Raw genomic sequence first — 14,436 nt, 5'->3', positions numbered from 1 at the left:
TTTGAGTAGCTGCTATGTTTTGAATATTATGAATGCTGAATAACTAATAATATAAATCTTAGGTTTTGTAGATAGAATAATGCCTTCCTATCTCTCAGCCTCACCCCTCCAAGATACCTATCCCTTAACCTAAGAGCCTGTGAATTTTTTTTTATCAAATCGTCTTTTACTTTTCTTTTTTTTTATTGTGCTATATTCGATTTACTTTATTATATAAGTTTCAGGTGTACAACATAGTGATTCACAATTTTTAAAGGTTATTCTCCATTTATAGTTATTACAAAATATTGGCTATATTTCCTGTGCTGTACTATATACCCATGTAGATTATTTATTTTATACATAGCAGTTTGTATGTCTTAATCCCCTCCCCCTGTCTCACCCCTCCCCCGTTTTTCCTCCCCACTGGTAACCACTAGTTTGTTCTCTGTATCTGTGAGTCTGTTTCTTTTTTGTTATGTTCACTAGTTTGTTTTATTTTTTAGATTCCATGACTTATTTCACTTAGCATAATACCCTCCAAATCCATCTATGTTGTTGCAAATGGCAAAATTTCTTTCTTTCTTATGGCTGAGTAGTATTCCATTGTGCACATGTGTGTTTGTATACCACATCTTATCCATTCCTCTGTTAATGGACATTTAGGTTGCTTCTATATCTTGGCTATTATAAATAATGCTGCTGTGAACATTGAGGTGCATGTATCTTTTCTAATGTTTTGTTTTCTTTGGAAGTATCCCCAGGAATGGGTTTGCTGGATCATATAGAAGTTCTATTTTTAGTTTTGTGAGGACCCTCCATACTGTTCTCCATAGTGACTGCATGAACTGTCATCCCCACCAACAGTGCACAAGGGTTTCCTTTTTGCTACATCCTCGCCAACACTTATTTGTGGACTTTTGAGGATAGTTGTTCTGACAGGTGTGAGGTAATATCTCGTTGTTTTCATTTGCATTTCTCTGATGATTAATGATGTTTAGTATCTTTTCATGTGCCTATTGGCCATCTGTATGTCTTCTTTGGAGAAATGTCTATTCAGTTCTTTTGCACATTTTTTAATCAGCTTGTTTTATTTTTTGATGTTGAGTTATATGTGCTGTTTATATATTTTGGATATTAACCCCTTATCAATCATATCATTTACAGATATTTTCCCCTATTCAGTAGGTTGTCTTTTTGTTTTGTTGATGGTTTCCTTTGCTGTGCAAAAGCTTTTAAGTGTAATTAGGTCCCATTTGTTTATTTTTGCTTTTGTTCCCTTTGTTTTAGGAGACAGATCCAAAGAAATATTGCTGTGATTTATGTCAAAGAGTGTTCTGCCTATGTTTTCTTCTAGGAGTTTTATGATTTCAGGTCTTACATTTAGGTCTTTAATCTATTTTGAGTTTATTTTGTGTATGGTGTTAGAAAGTGTTCTAGTTTCATTTTACATGTAGCTGTCCAGGTTTCCCAGCACCACTTGTTGAAGAGACTGTCTTTTCTCCATTGTATATTCTTGCCTCCTTTGTTGTAGATTAATTGATCGTAAGTGCATGGGTTTATTTCTAGGCTCTCTATTCTCTTCCATTGACGTATGTGTCTTCTTTGGTGCCGGTGCCATACTGCTTTGATTATGATAGCTTTGTAGTGTAGTCTGACATCAGGGAGCATGATTCCTCCAGCTTTGTTCTTCTTTCTCAAGAATGTTTTGAGCATTCAGGATCTTTTGTGTGTCTATACAAATTTTTTAAATTTTTTGGCTGCACTGTGTGGCATGCGGGATCCTAGTTCCCTGATCAGGGATGGAACCTCTGCTTCCTGAAGTGGAAGCACAGAGTCTTAACCACTGGAACACCAGGGAAGTCCCCTCCATTCAAATTTTAAAATTATTTTTTCTAGTTCTGTGAAAAATGCTATTGGTATTTTGATAGGGATTGCACTGAATCTGTAGATTGCATTGGGTAGTATGGTCACTTTAATAGTATTAATTCTTTCAATCCATGAACACGATATATCTTTCCATCTGTATCATCTTCAATTTCTTTCATCAGTGTTTAATTGTTTTCTGTGTACAGGTCTTTTACCTCCTTAGGTAAGGTTATTCCTAGTTACCTTATTCTTTTTCATGTGATTGTAAATGGGATCGTTTCCTTAATTTCTCTTCCTGACAGTTTGGTTTTTCTGTATAGAAATGCAACAGATTTCTGTATATTAATCTTGCATCCTGTAACTTTACTGAATTTATTGATGAGCTCTAGTAGTTGTTTGGTGGCGTCTTTAGGATTTTCTTTGTAGAGTATCATGTCATCTACAGACAGTAATAGCTTTATTTCTTCCTTTTCAATTTGGATTCTTTTTATTTCTTTTTCTTGTCTGATTACTGTGACTAGGACTTCTAATACCATGTTGAATAAGTGTCAAAGGTGGGCATGCTTATCTTGTTCCTGATCCTAGAGGAAATGCTTTCAGCTTTTCACTGTTGAGTATGATGTTAACTGTGGCTTGTCATATATGGCCTTTATTAGGTTGAGGTATGTTCCCCCTGTGCCCACTTTCTGTGCCCACTTTCTGGAGAGTTTTTATCCTAATGTGGTGTAGATTGTGGTGTAGATTTATCCTAATGTAGATTGATTGATTTGCAGAAAGTGAGAAATCCTTGCATCCCTCTGATAAATCCCACTTGATCATGGTGTTTGATCTTTTTAATGTATTGTTGGATTCAGTTTGCTAGTATTTTGTTGAGGATTTTTACCTCTACATTCATCAGTGATATTGTCCTATAATTTTCTTTTGTGATTTCTTTGGTGTTGGTGTCAGGGTGGTGCTGGCCTCATGGAATAAATTTGGAAGTCTTCCTTCCTCTGCAATTTTTTTTGGAATAGTTTGAGAAGAACTCTTCTCTAAATGGTAGAATTTACCCATGAGGCCATCTGGTCCTGGACTTTTGTTTTCTGGGAATTTATTTTTATTACTGATTCAGTTTCACTGCTGGTAATTGGTCTGTTCATATTTTCTATTTCTTCCTGGTTTAGTCTTGGAAGATTGTACATTTCTGGGAGTTTGTCCATTTCTTCTAGGTTGTCCATTTTATTGGCACATAGTTGATTGTAGTAGTATCTTATGATCCCTTGTTTTCCCACGGTGCTGTTGTAAATTCTCCTTTTTCATTTCTGATTTTATTGATTTGGGCCTATCGTTTTTTTCTTGATGAGTCTGGCTAAAGTTTTATTAATATTGTTTTTTCAAAGAACCAGGTTTTAGTTTTATTGATCTTTTCTATTGATTTTTAGGTTCTATTTTGTTTATTTCTGTTCTGACCTTTATGATTTTTTTCCTTCTACTAACTTTGGGTTTTGTTTGTTCTTCTTTTTCTTGCTCCTTTAGGTGTAGGGTTAGGTTGTTTATTCGAGATTGTTTTTGGTTTCCTGAGGTAAGTTTGTATCATTATAACCTTCCCTGTTAGAACTGCTTTTGTTGCATCCCATAGATTCTGGATTGTTGTATTTTTGTTTTCATTTGTCTCAGGGTATTATTTGGTTAGTGCCTGTGACTATATGTTAATTTTACATGGGAAAGAAATTTTACAGAGGTAATTAAAGGTTGCTAATCAGGTGACTTTAAATTAGTGAGATTATCTTATATTATTCAAGTGAGTTCAGTAATTACATGGGCCCTTAAAATTAGAAGAGGAAGGCAGAAGAATCAGTGAGAGGTATAATAGGAAGAGGAGAGAGTTAAAATCTGAGATGAATCCCACTGTCCCTTTCTGACACTGAAGATGGAGGAGAGGGGCCTTGAACAAATCAGGCAGCCTCAAGGAGTTGAGAATGACCCCTAGGCATGAGCCAGCAAAGAAATGGAGACTCCTACATCTGTATACAACTGAATTTTGGCAGAAATCTGAATGTTTCTTAAAACATATTCTCCCCTAGAGCCTTCAGAAAGGGCCACAGCCCTGCAGACACTTTTATTTTGGCCTTGTGAGACAGAGGCAGAGAAAGAAGCCAACCCCACCAGACTTCTAACCTAAAGAACTTTGGGATAATAAGTTTGTGTTATTTTAAGCCACCAAATTTGTGGTAATTTGTTACTTCAGCAACAGAAAACTAATACAATTGGCAGTATTTTTTTATTCTGAAATGAGACCTCTGAAAAGGGCAGAAATCTCATCATATAAAATAAACCAAAAAGACAGGGAGAAATACCTTACTTGTTCTTTCTGAATTTTATCCCTGCATCCATTTCTATCTCTTTACATTCATTATATTTGTAACTTTTCCTTTCTTTCTTAAAACAGTGAGTATGGTGGAAGAAAGTACACAGTCTAGGATGTGTGGTGAACCTGTAAGCCCTGAAAAATTACTTAAAAAATTAAACAAATAACTATTTTAAAAAGAAATTAAGAGAAAAATCTCATTTACAATAACATTAAAAATAATAGAATACTTAAGAATTAATTTAACCATTGAGGTGAAAAAACTGTACACTGAAGACTATAAGACATTGATGACAGAAGTTGAAGAAGACACAGATATGTGCAAAGATATCATGTGTTTTTGGATCAGAAGAGTTAATATTATGAAAATGTCCATACTACCTAAAACATTCTATCAGTGCAATCCCTATCAACATTTCAATGTCATTTTTAGGGAAATAGAGAAAACAATTCTAAGGTTTGTATGCAGCCCCTGGCAACCCTGAACAGCCAAAGCAATCTTGAGAAAGAAGAACAAAACTGTAGGCATCATACTTCCTGGTTTTAAACTACATTACAAAGCTATAGTAATAAAAAAAATAGTATGGTACTGGAATAAAAACAGATGCATAGACCAATGGAACAGAATAGAGAGCCCAGAAATAAACCCACACATATCTTGATAAATAATCTGTGATAAGGGTGCCAACAATAAACAATGGGGAAAGGATCTTCTTTTCAATAAATGGTATTAGCAAACTGGATATTCACATGCAAAAGAATGAAACTGGACCAATATCTCACACCACACACAAAATTAAAAATGGATTAAAGACTTCAAAAAAATACCTGAAACCCTAAAATCCTAGAGGAAAACATGGAGAAAAAGTTTTATTACATTGGTCTTGGCAATGACATTTTGAATATGACACCAAAAGCACAGGCAATAAAAGGAAAAATAAATAAGTGGGATTATATAAAACTAAAATGCCCTGCACAGCAGAAGAAACAGTCAACAAAATGAAAAGACAACCTATGGAATGGGAGAAAATATTTGCAAACCATATATCTGTTAAGGGGTTAGTATCCAAAATGTGTAAGGAGTTCCTATAGCTCAATAGCAAAAAAAAAAAAAACCCTAACAACCCAATTTAAAAGTGGGAGAAGGGGGCTTCCCTGGTGGCGCAGTGGTTGAGAGTCCACCTGCCGATACAGGGGACACGGGTTCGTGCCCTGGTCCAGGAAGATCCCACATGCCGTGGAGCGGCTGGGCCCATGAGCCATGGCCACTGGGCCTGCACGTCTGGAGCCTGTGCTCTGCAAAGGGAGAGGCCACAACAGTGAGAGGCCCATGTACCACAAAAAAAAAAAAAAAAATGGGAGAAGGACCTGGATAGACATTTCTCAAAAGAAGATACAGAAATGGCCAAAGCGTACATGAAAAGATGTTGAATATCACTAATCATCAGGGAAATGCAAATCAAAGCCACAGTGAGATATCACCTCATGCCTATTAGAATGGCCATTGTCAAAAGGACAAGTGATAACAAATGTTGGGTATGGTGTGGAAAAATGGGAACCTTTGTGCACTGTTGGTGGGAATGTAAATTGGTATAGGCATTATGAAGGTTTCTCAAAAACCTAAAAATAGAACTAAAATACTATCCAGTAATCCCACTACAGGGTACATATCCAAAGGAAATGAAATCAGTGTCTCAAAGAGATATCTATACTTCCATGTTCATTGCAGCATTGTTCTCAGTAGCCAGATGTTGAAACAACCTGTGTCCATTGACAGATGAATGGATAAAGAAACTGTTGTATACATATACACAATAGAATATTATTCAGCTATAAAAAAGAAGGAAATTCTGACATTTGCGCAACATGGATGGAACTTGAGGAGTTATGCTAAGTCAAATAAACCAGACAGTGACGGGCAAGTACTGTATGATGTCACTTATATGTGGAATCTAAAAAAGTTGAACTCATAGAACCAAACTGCAGAACGTTGGTTGTCAGAGGATGGGGTTGAGCAAAAAGGGGAGAGGATGGTCAAAGGATAGAAACATTCTGTTATAAGGTGAATAAGTTCAGAGGATCTAATGTGTTGACAGCATGGTGACTATATTTAATAATCTGTATTATATACTTGAAATTTGCTGAGAGTAAATCTTAAATGTTCTCACAAAAAAAGTAACTGTGAATGTACTAATAAGCTTGATTGTGGTAATCATTTCACAATGTATACATATATCAAACTATCATGTACACCTTAAATATATATATAATTTTAATTTGTTAATTATATTTCAGTGAAGCAAAAAAAATTAGATAATACAATTTCTGCAGCAGTGGGCCTAGGGAAATCTAGCTGCTTAGGAAATCTAGCGCATTTTAAAAGTCTGGTGTTAATAAGCCCCAAATCACCAGCTAAATTCCTTTGAAGTTCAGCTCCTTTATGCAGATGAAAATTCAGGTCCTTGAACACAATAGATCTTACTTTTTGCTTTCACTAAGCTTTCTCCAGGTGCAAACAATTGAGTCACAAGGGAGACAGGGCTGGAGTCTGGGGAATACCATATAAATCATCACTTTTTGAAATCCAGCAAAAAATAAATCATACTGTGGATGAGTTAGTGATATTTGTATCCAAGTGAAACATAATAGGGTCAAGCAATGTAGAGCAACACATAGCAGTATAGAATGTATTTAGAAGTATATGTTAAAACAAAAAGCAAACTTAGAAGAATCTCAGTTCCTAATGTCTTGGTTTACATTGTCACTTTAATTTCCATGCTGTAGAGATAAAAATTGCAGTCATATTCTCCAAAGTTTAGGTTGAAAACATCCTCTGTAATCCCAGTCACTTCCTACTATCTGTCAGGAATTTCAGAGGAAGAAGTTTATTTAATCTAAAAGCTATTTAAAATCAGCCTGCGTCCAAGTGAGAGCTGCATCTCTGAGGACCTCCAGTAATCACTCCTCTTTGTGTATTTCTGTAATTATCTGTCCCAAACCCATTTCTGTGGAACATTTTACACACTTAGTCAGAAAACTGTAGGAGTTAGAGATGAGAAAACAAAAATGGATTTCTTCATTCTTTGGCTTGCATCTTAAGAATATTGTATAAACTAGATATTTTCTCAAAGTCTGCAGAATAGCTTATTTAACCAAACCACCTGGATGATAAATTTTTATTTTGTTTTGTTTTATTTTTGGTATTTTTTTGGAGAGAATTTTCAGTTTTCCAAGAGAAAAGGGAATTTAAAGGGGAATTTTACTTTTTTCCTCAGTAACTGCTTTTATGTGGGAGAAAGACAGAAAGAGAGAAAGGGGGGGGGAGAGAGAGAGAGACTGACTCATTAATTTTAGTTAGTTAATCAATTAATTCATTTATTTATCCCACAAATGCATTGAACAGTTTATTCCTGATGTGCCCTGTTAGACGCTGGACGATAATGATGAGCAAAAGTAGACAAGACCCCTGTGTACATGGGGTTGACACTCTAGTGTGAGTTATAGAAACCAAATGGGCAATCATTTCTCTAGTGACGTTAAGTTTTTACATATTTAGACGTAAGAGAAGACTAACAAGAAGGGAAATTTTGAAAGGAGTTAGAAAAAAAAATAAGCTGCTGTCCTTGCAATCTAATATCTTAGTGTAATGGGCAGAAACCTAGCTTGTTTTGTACAGGGAGTCATGGATTGGCTAACATTTTACACATTAATCTTTATTCATAGGGGTTTAAAAGAAAACCCCGTTAAAGAATTATGACAGTTAAAAATCCTTTAAAAAACTGTAAAAATTTCCATCCATTTACCAGAAAATAGTGAGACTTCATTTTGGTTTTATATAATCATCCATATTTTGAGAATTTGAAAATTAATAAAATTTGAATATAGTGAATATATGGTGCTAACAGTTGATCACTGACAGATGTAGTGATGGTGCAGAATGTGGATTAAATAAAAGAGTATAACAATTATAAACTGATTTTCCCTAGTTAATGGAAACCAAATAGTCTTGAGATAATTTTTTGTTGTTCGGCTTTAGAAATTTGTATGTTTTAGTTGATGAAACAACTGTATATTGTGAATGATGAGTGAGTTATATCTTTTTCATTATATTTTAATTAGCATAGGAATTAAGATAATTGATATATGAATGTTTTACTTCTAGATGTGACACATTTTATTTTTTCAGGTTTTTATTTTATTTATTTTTTTACTGAAGTATAATTGGTTTACCATGTTGTGTTAGTTTCAGGTATACAACAAAGTGTTTCAGTCAGAGAAGTATATATATCTATTCTTTTTCAGATTATTTTTCATTAAAGGTTATTATAAGATATTGATTATACTTCCCTGTGCTATACAGTAGGTTCTTGTTGGTTATCTATTCTATATATTATAGTGTGTATATGTTAATTCCAGACACCTAACTTATGCCTCCTACCCCCTTTCCCCTTTGGTAACCAAAAATTTGTTTCCTTTGTCTGTGAGTGTATTTCTGTTTTATAATATTTCATTTGTAGAATTTTTTTAGATTCCATGTATAAACAATATCATATGATTTTTGTCTTTCTCTGTCTGACTTACTTAACTTATAATCACTAGGTCCATCCATGTTGCTGTAAATGGCAAGATTTCGTTCTTTTTATGGCTGAGTAATATTCCATTGTTTTTATGTACCACATCTTCTTTATCCATTCCTCTGTCAGTGGACAGTTAGGTTGCTTCCATGTTTTGGCTATTGTAAATATCGCTGCTATGAACATTGAGGTGCATGTATCTTTTCCAATTATGGTTTTCTCCAGATATATGCCCAGGAGTGGGATTGCTGGCTCATATGGTGGCTCTATTTTTAGTTTTTGAAGGAAGCTCCATAGTGTTCTCCATAGTGGCTGCACCAGATTACATTCCCACCAGCACTGTTGGGGGGTTCCTTTTTCTCTATACCCTCTACAGCATTTATTACTTGTAGACTTTTTGATGATGGCCATTCTGACTGGTGTGACGTGTTACCTCATTGTAGTTTTGATTTGCATTTCTCTAATAATTAGCAATGTTGAGCATGTTTTCATGTACCTGTTGGCCATCTGTATGTCTTCTTTGGAGAAATGTCTATTTAGGTCTTCTGCCCATGTTTTGATTGGGTTGTTTGTTTTTTTAACATTGAGTTGTATGAGCTGTTTGTATATTTTGGAAATTAAGCCCTTGTCAGTAGCATCATTTGCAAATATTTTCTCAAATTCTGTGGGTTGTCTTTTTGTTTTGTTTATGGTTACCTAAGATCTATCTTGATTACAAAATCAGTGATTTTTTTTCCCTATATACCATACTTTAATCAGCTGTTTTTTTAAACATCTTTATTAGAGTATAATTGCTTTACAATGGTGTGTTAGTATCTGCTTTATAACAAAGTGAATCAGCTATACATATACATATATCCCCATATCTTCTCCCTCTTGCCTCTCCCTCCCAGCCCTCTAGGTGGTCACAGAGCACCGAGCTGATCTCCCTGTGCTATGCAGCTGCTTCCCACTAGCTATCTATTTTACATTTAGTAGCGTATATAAGTCAATGCCACTCTCTCACTCGTCCCAGTTTACCCTTCCCCCTCCTCGTGTCTTCAGGTCCATTCTCAACGTCTGCGACTTTATTCCTGGCCTGCCCCTAGGTTCTTCAGAACCTTTTTTTTTTTTTTTTTGATTCCATATATATGTGTTAGCATACGGTATTTGCTTTTCTCTTTCTGACTTACTTTACTCTATATGACAGACTCGAGGTCCATCCACCTCACTACAAATAACTCAATTTCATTTCTTTTTTTTGGCTGAGTAATATTCCATTGTGTATATGTACCACATCTTCTTTATCCATTTATCTGTCGATGGACACTTAGGTTGCTTCCATGTCCTGGCTATTGTAAATAGAGCTGCAGTGACCATTGTGGTACATGGCTGTTTTTGAATTATGGTTTTCTCAGGGTACATGCCCAGTAGTGGGATTGCTGGGTCATATGATATTTCTATTTTTAGTTTTTTAAGAAACCTCCATACTGTTCTCCATAATGGCTTTATCAATTTACACTCCCACCAACAGTGCAAGAGGATTCCCTTTTCTCCACACCCTCTCCAGCATTTATTGTTTGTACATTTTTTGATCATGGCCATTCTGACTGGTGTGAGGTGATATCTCATTGTAGTTTTGATTTGCATTTCTCTAATGATTAATGATGTTGAGCATCCTTTCATGTGTTTGTTGGCAATCTGTATATCTTCTTTGGAAAGATGTTTATTTAGGTCTTCTGCCCATTTTTGGATTGGGTTTTTTGTTTTTTTTGATATTGAGCTGCATGAGCTGCTTATAAATTTTGCAGATTAATCCTTTGTCTGTTGCTTCATTTGAAAATATTTCCTCCCATTCTGAGGGCCGTCTTTTCATCTTGTTTATGGTTTCCTTTGCTGTGCAAAAGGTTTTAAGTTCATTAGGTCCCATTTGTTTATTTTTATTTTCATTTCTCTCGGAGGTGGGTCAAAAAGGATCTTGCTGTGATTTATGTCATGGGGTGTTCTGCCTATGTTTTCCTCTAAGACTTTTATAGTGTCTGGCCTTACATTAGGTCTTTAATCCATTTGGAGTTTATTTTTGTGTATGGTGTTAGGGAGTGTTCTAATTTCATTCTTTTACATGTAGCTGTCCAGTTTTCCCAGCACCACTTATTGAAGAGGCTGTCTTTTACCCATTGTATATTCTTGCCTCCTTTATCAAAAATAAGGAGACCATATGTGCGTGGGTTTATCTCTGGGCTTTCTATCCTGTTCCATTGATGTATATTTCTGTTTTTGTGCCAGTCTTGTACTGTCTTTATTAGTGTAGCTTTGTAGTATAGTCTGAAGTCCAGGAGACTTAGTCAGCCGTTTTTAATGTTTACATTTGAAAGGAAAAAAGGTTTAAACTCAATGGAGCAAAACACATACAGTGAATAATGAAACTAAAAACTAATTATTTTAAAAAATTAATCAGACTGATAAACCTTTAGGTTGAGTCATCAAGATAAAGAGACAACACACATTGAAATGATACAAAGGATGTGCATAACAAAACCTAACCATATATTTATATAGTGGCAATAAAAATTTTTTAATCTGAATTAACAAAAATACTATGTAATATCAGAAATTTAAAAGTTCACACCTTCCATATTCTCCACACATTAAAAGGATAGTAATATAATTATTGGGAAAAACTTTATGTGAAAGAAGTTGACAGCTTAGATAAAATGGACAAATTTTTGAAAAACATACACTAACAAAACTGTCTTGAGAAGAAACAGATAATCTGATTAGTTCAGTTGTATATTTACTAAAGAAATTGAAAAAGAAAACATCTTCTGAGAAAAAATATCAGTCATAAACATTTAAGGAATAAAAAATAGTGATCCTATAGAAACTTTTCTAGAAAATGGAGAAGATGGGAATATTATTTATTTTTAATGATATCCAGCATATCCTGGATAACAAAGCCATGCAGTTATATCCCATTATAAGAAAACTACAAATTGGTTCCCTCAAGAACAAAGACACAAAATTCCTTAACAAAATATTATCAAATTGAATTTTGCTGTGTGTTTGTTTTACTGTGTTTATAATGATTATGCCCGTTGAATTTTCTCTTCCCAACTCTAAGCCACTAATAAGGTATTTTTCTAATCAATAGCAGTTGTCTTCCTAAGAGAATTCTGGTGCCAGATGGGGAAAAGATTTTTTGTTGTTTTTGTTTTTGTGTGCATGTGTGTGTTTTTAACCCTGATACACTTATTTTGCTTTAATTTTTCTACCATTTTCTCCTTCACATTTATCTTTCTGTAATAACCACCATAATATCTGAACACACTTTTAGAAAAGAGATCCATTCTCTCTAGTTATCAACTTCTTCATTTGTATGAACACAAATCTATATAAAATTATATTTATCACAAATTACAGTATAACTTGAAATGGAAAATGCTTGGAAAAACTTAAACAGTGACTTAGAATCATTCTTTTCATAGTAGTAAGAGCAATCTGTGGTAGTACATTTTAAGGAGAAACTCTCTCATAGAAATAGACTGTTTATCACATGATGCTCTGATGTATTTTTATATTATAACAAGCAAGTGGCTTCGAGTTTCCTTTCACAATACTTTATGTTTAGGGTACTATGTATTTCTAGATGAATAATTTTAAATGTATGCCAAGCTTTGTTTTCAACTAATTTCCATTAATTAAAAAACATCAGAAAAATATTACATGATTTAGCACAATAATTATAATCTTTAAATATTAGTAAAATTATGCTGCCTGTACTTTTAAAAATATATTTTTGTTCTCTTGGCAGGTTTTCGCAAATAAGAACTTTGTTGTGTCTCTAGTTTTTCACATGCAAAATACTTTCTTTTATCTTTAGTCAGAAAGGCATTTCAGACAGAGTTCATTAAAAAACATTTTTATAGATGATTGTCCTTTTGAAGCATTACAGACAGATTAAATTAGAATAAACTTTGTCAGGATTTATAGATGTAATTCACATAAGACTTCATCCATTTCTCCTTTGTTGTTTAGCAATGCTATTTATGGTTTTGAAAAATAACATATTCTCTCTCATAATGTTATCTTACGTTTTAGTAGTTTTTCTGATTGCATGAAATGACATAATAAACAGTGCAATTTTCCTATCTTGTGTATCTCTCTCTGCTATCTATTAAGATTAATATAGTAAATATAATCATTGAGCTCTCAACTGTTTTCTGTGATTCAGAGTAAAGTTCAACTATAAGTATCTAGGGGAAGAAAGTTATTCATTCATATTTGGAAAATAGTCTTCTACTGAACTAATGAAAAGTTGACTGTGTGCATTCCTTAAAATGCATTATTCAAAATATTTGTAAAATTAGTTCATGTTATGGGACAGTCTTGCTAAGGCCCATATATATTATTGGGATTAAAGTTACAAACAGGGATGGGGTGGAGTGAACTATTAGAAAATTTTCATTCATTCATGAGCACTTTATGGTAGTTAAGAATGTAACTGGCAAACTGTTAAATCAGAAGTTGTATTTGATAGACACTTAGGTCAGAACTTATGGAATGCCTTGTCATCATGAAGAATTTAACAAGTTGCTTTTATCAGTTTTAGTCATCTTTGATCAAAGTGAAAGAAAAAGAGAGATGACTCTGGTGAATTTTATCTGTGCACGATAAAGGCTTTGAGCACATCTTGAAATTATATGTCATGGAACTGTAGAATCCCAAAGATAGGCAGGATTGTATATATCATTTGATCCAATCTCTGCTTACAAATCAGGAATGTGAGAGTCCAAGTGTTAAGGGATGTTCAGATCATACACAGTATGTGAGAAAAAAGAGTCACGACTAAAATCTCCATTTTCCTATGTTTAGTCTCATGGCCTTTATCCCTGGCTATAGACTTTACAGGTGAAAATTTTTTATCTAGATAGATAGATAGATGTGTAGATGGATTCCCTCCTCTTTCTCAGCAGCTACATTATAGATACAGATATAAATATAGATATAAACAGTATAACAAGATATATAATCATTTGATTTTTTACTTTAAGGAAATATAGTTAAGTATATCCATAAAGCAAATAACAAGGATTCATTCATAGATTTTTTTGTTAACTCATTGTATAGTTCTCTTTGATCATTGCTAATTGATTATATAAGTCCAAATTACTTGAACTAGAAAAAATACTTCATATGTTATTTTTTAGTGTTTTTCTTTATAATATAATAATATTAAACAACATGAATCATTGAATAATAAAGCAAGAAGAAATTCCAGAGTCAAGATTCTGCTGTTTCTACTGATTCAATATAGAACTACACTTAAACCATCTATAGTTGTTTTTTTTGTTTCAGAGATGATTGATACTCAGAGATGATAAATGAAAATTATATTGGCAATGTAGCTCAGTGTCTTAATTTCTCTAGTGATTCCCCCCTATATTCAATATCACAATATAACGATAGCAAAATGAATATCATGCTTAAATCATTAAAAATGAAATGTTACTATCATACATAATTGACAGAGGCAATTTAAAAGTGAATCAAGAAAATTTGGTTCAAAAAAAGTAGCAGACAGTCCTTTAGCAGAAATAGAATTTCTGACACATAGAAAATTACCCAAATTATGGGGCTATTGTATCATGTTACTTCTAATTTTATACAGTTAAATTTTAATTTTACAAA

General features: G+C 33.7%; 1 protein-coding gene across 1 annotated transcript in view; it reads left to right on the top strand.

The window, feature by feature from the left end:
* STPG2 (sperm tail PG-rich repeat containing 2) overlaps positions 1 to 14,436 on the top strand; it is a gene marked incomplete at its 3' end in the record, with an annotated part of 515,422 nt that overhangs the window by 180,667 nt on the left and 320,319 nt on the right.

This window comes from Mesoplodon bidens (genome assembly GCF_964165515.1).
Source record: "Mesoplodon bidens genome assembly, chromosome: 1".
In the NCBI taxonomy this organism is placed as follows: Eukaryota; Metazoa; Chordata; class Mammalia; order Artiodactyla; family Ziphiidae; genus Mesoplodon; species Mesoplodon bidens.
The sequence above is the reverse complement of the archived record's forward strand: the minus strand, read 5'-3'. Positions and strand labels throughout refer to the sequence as shown.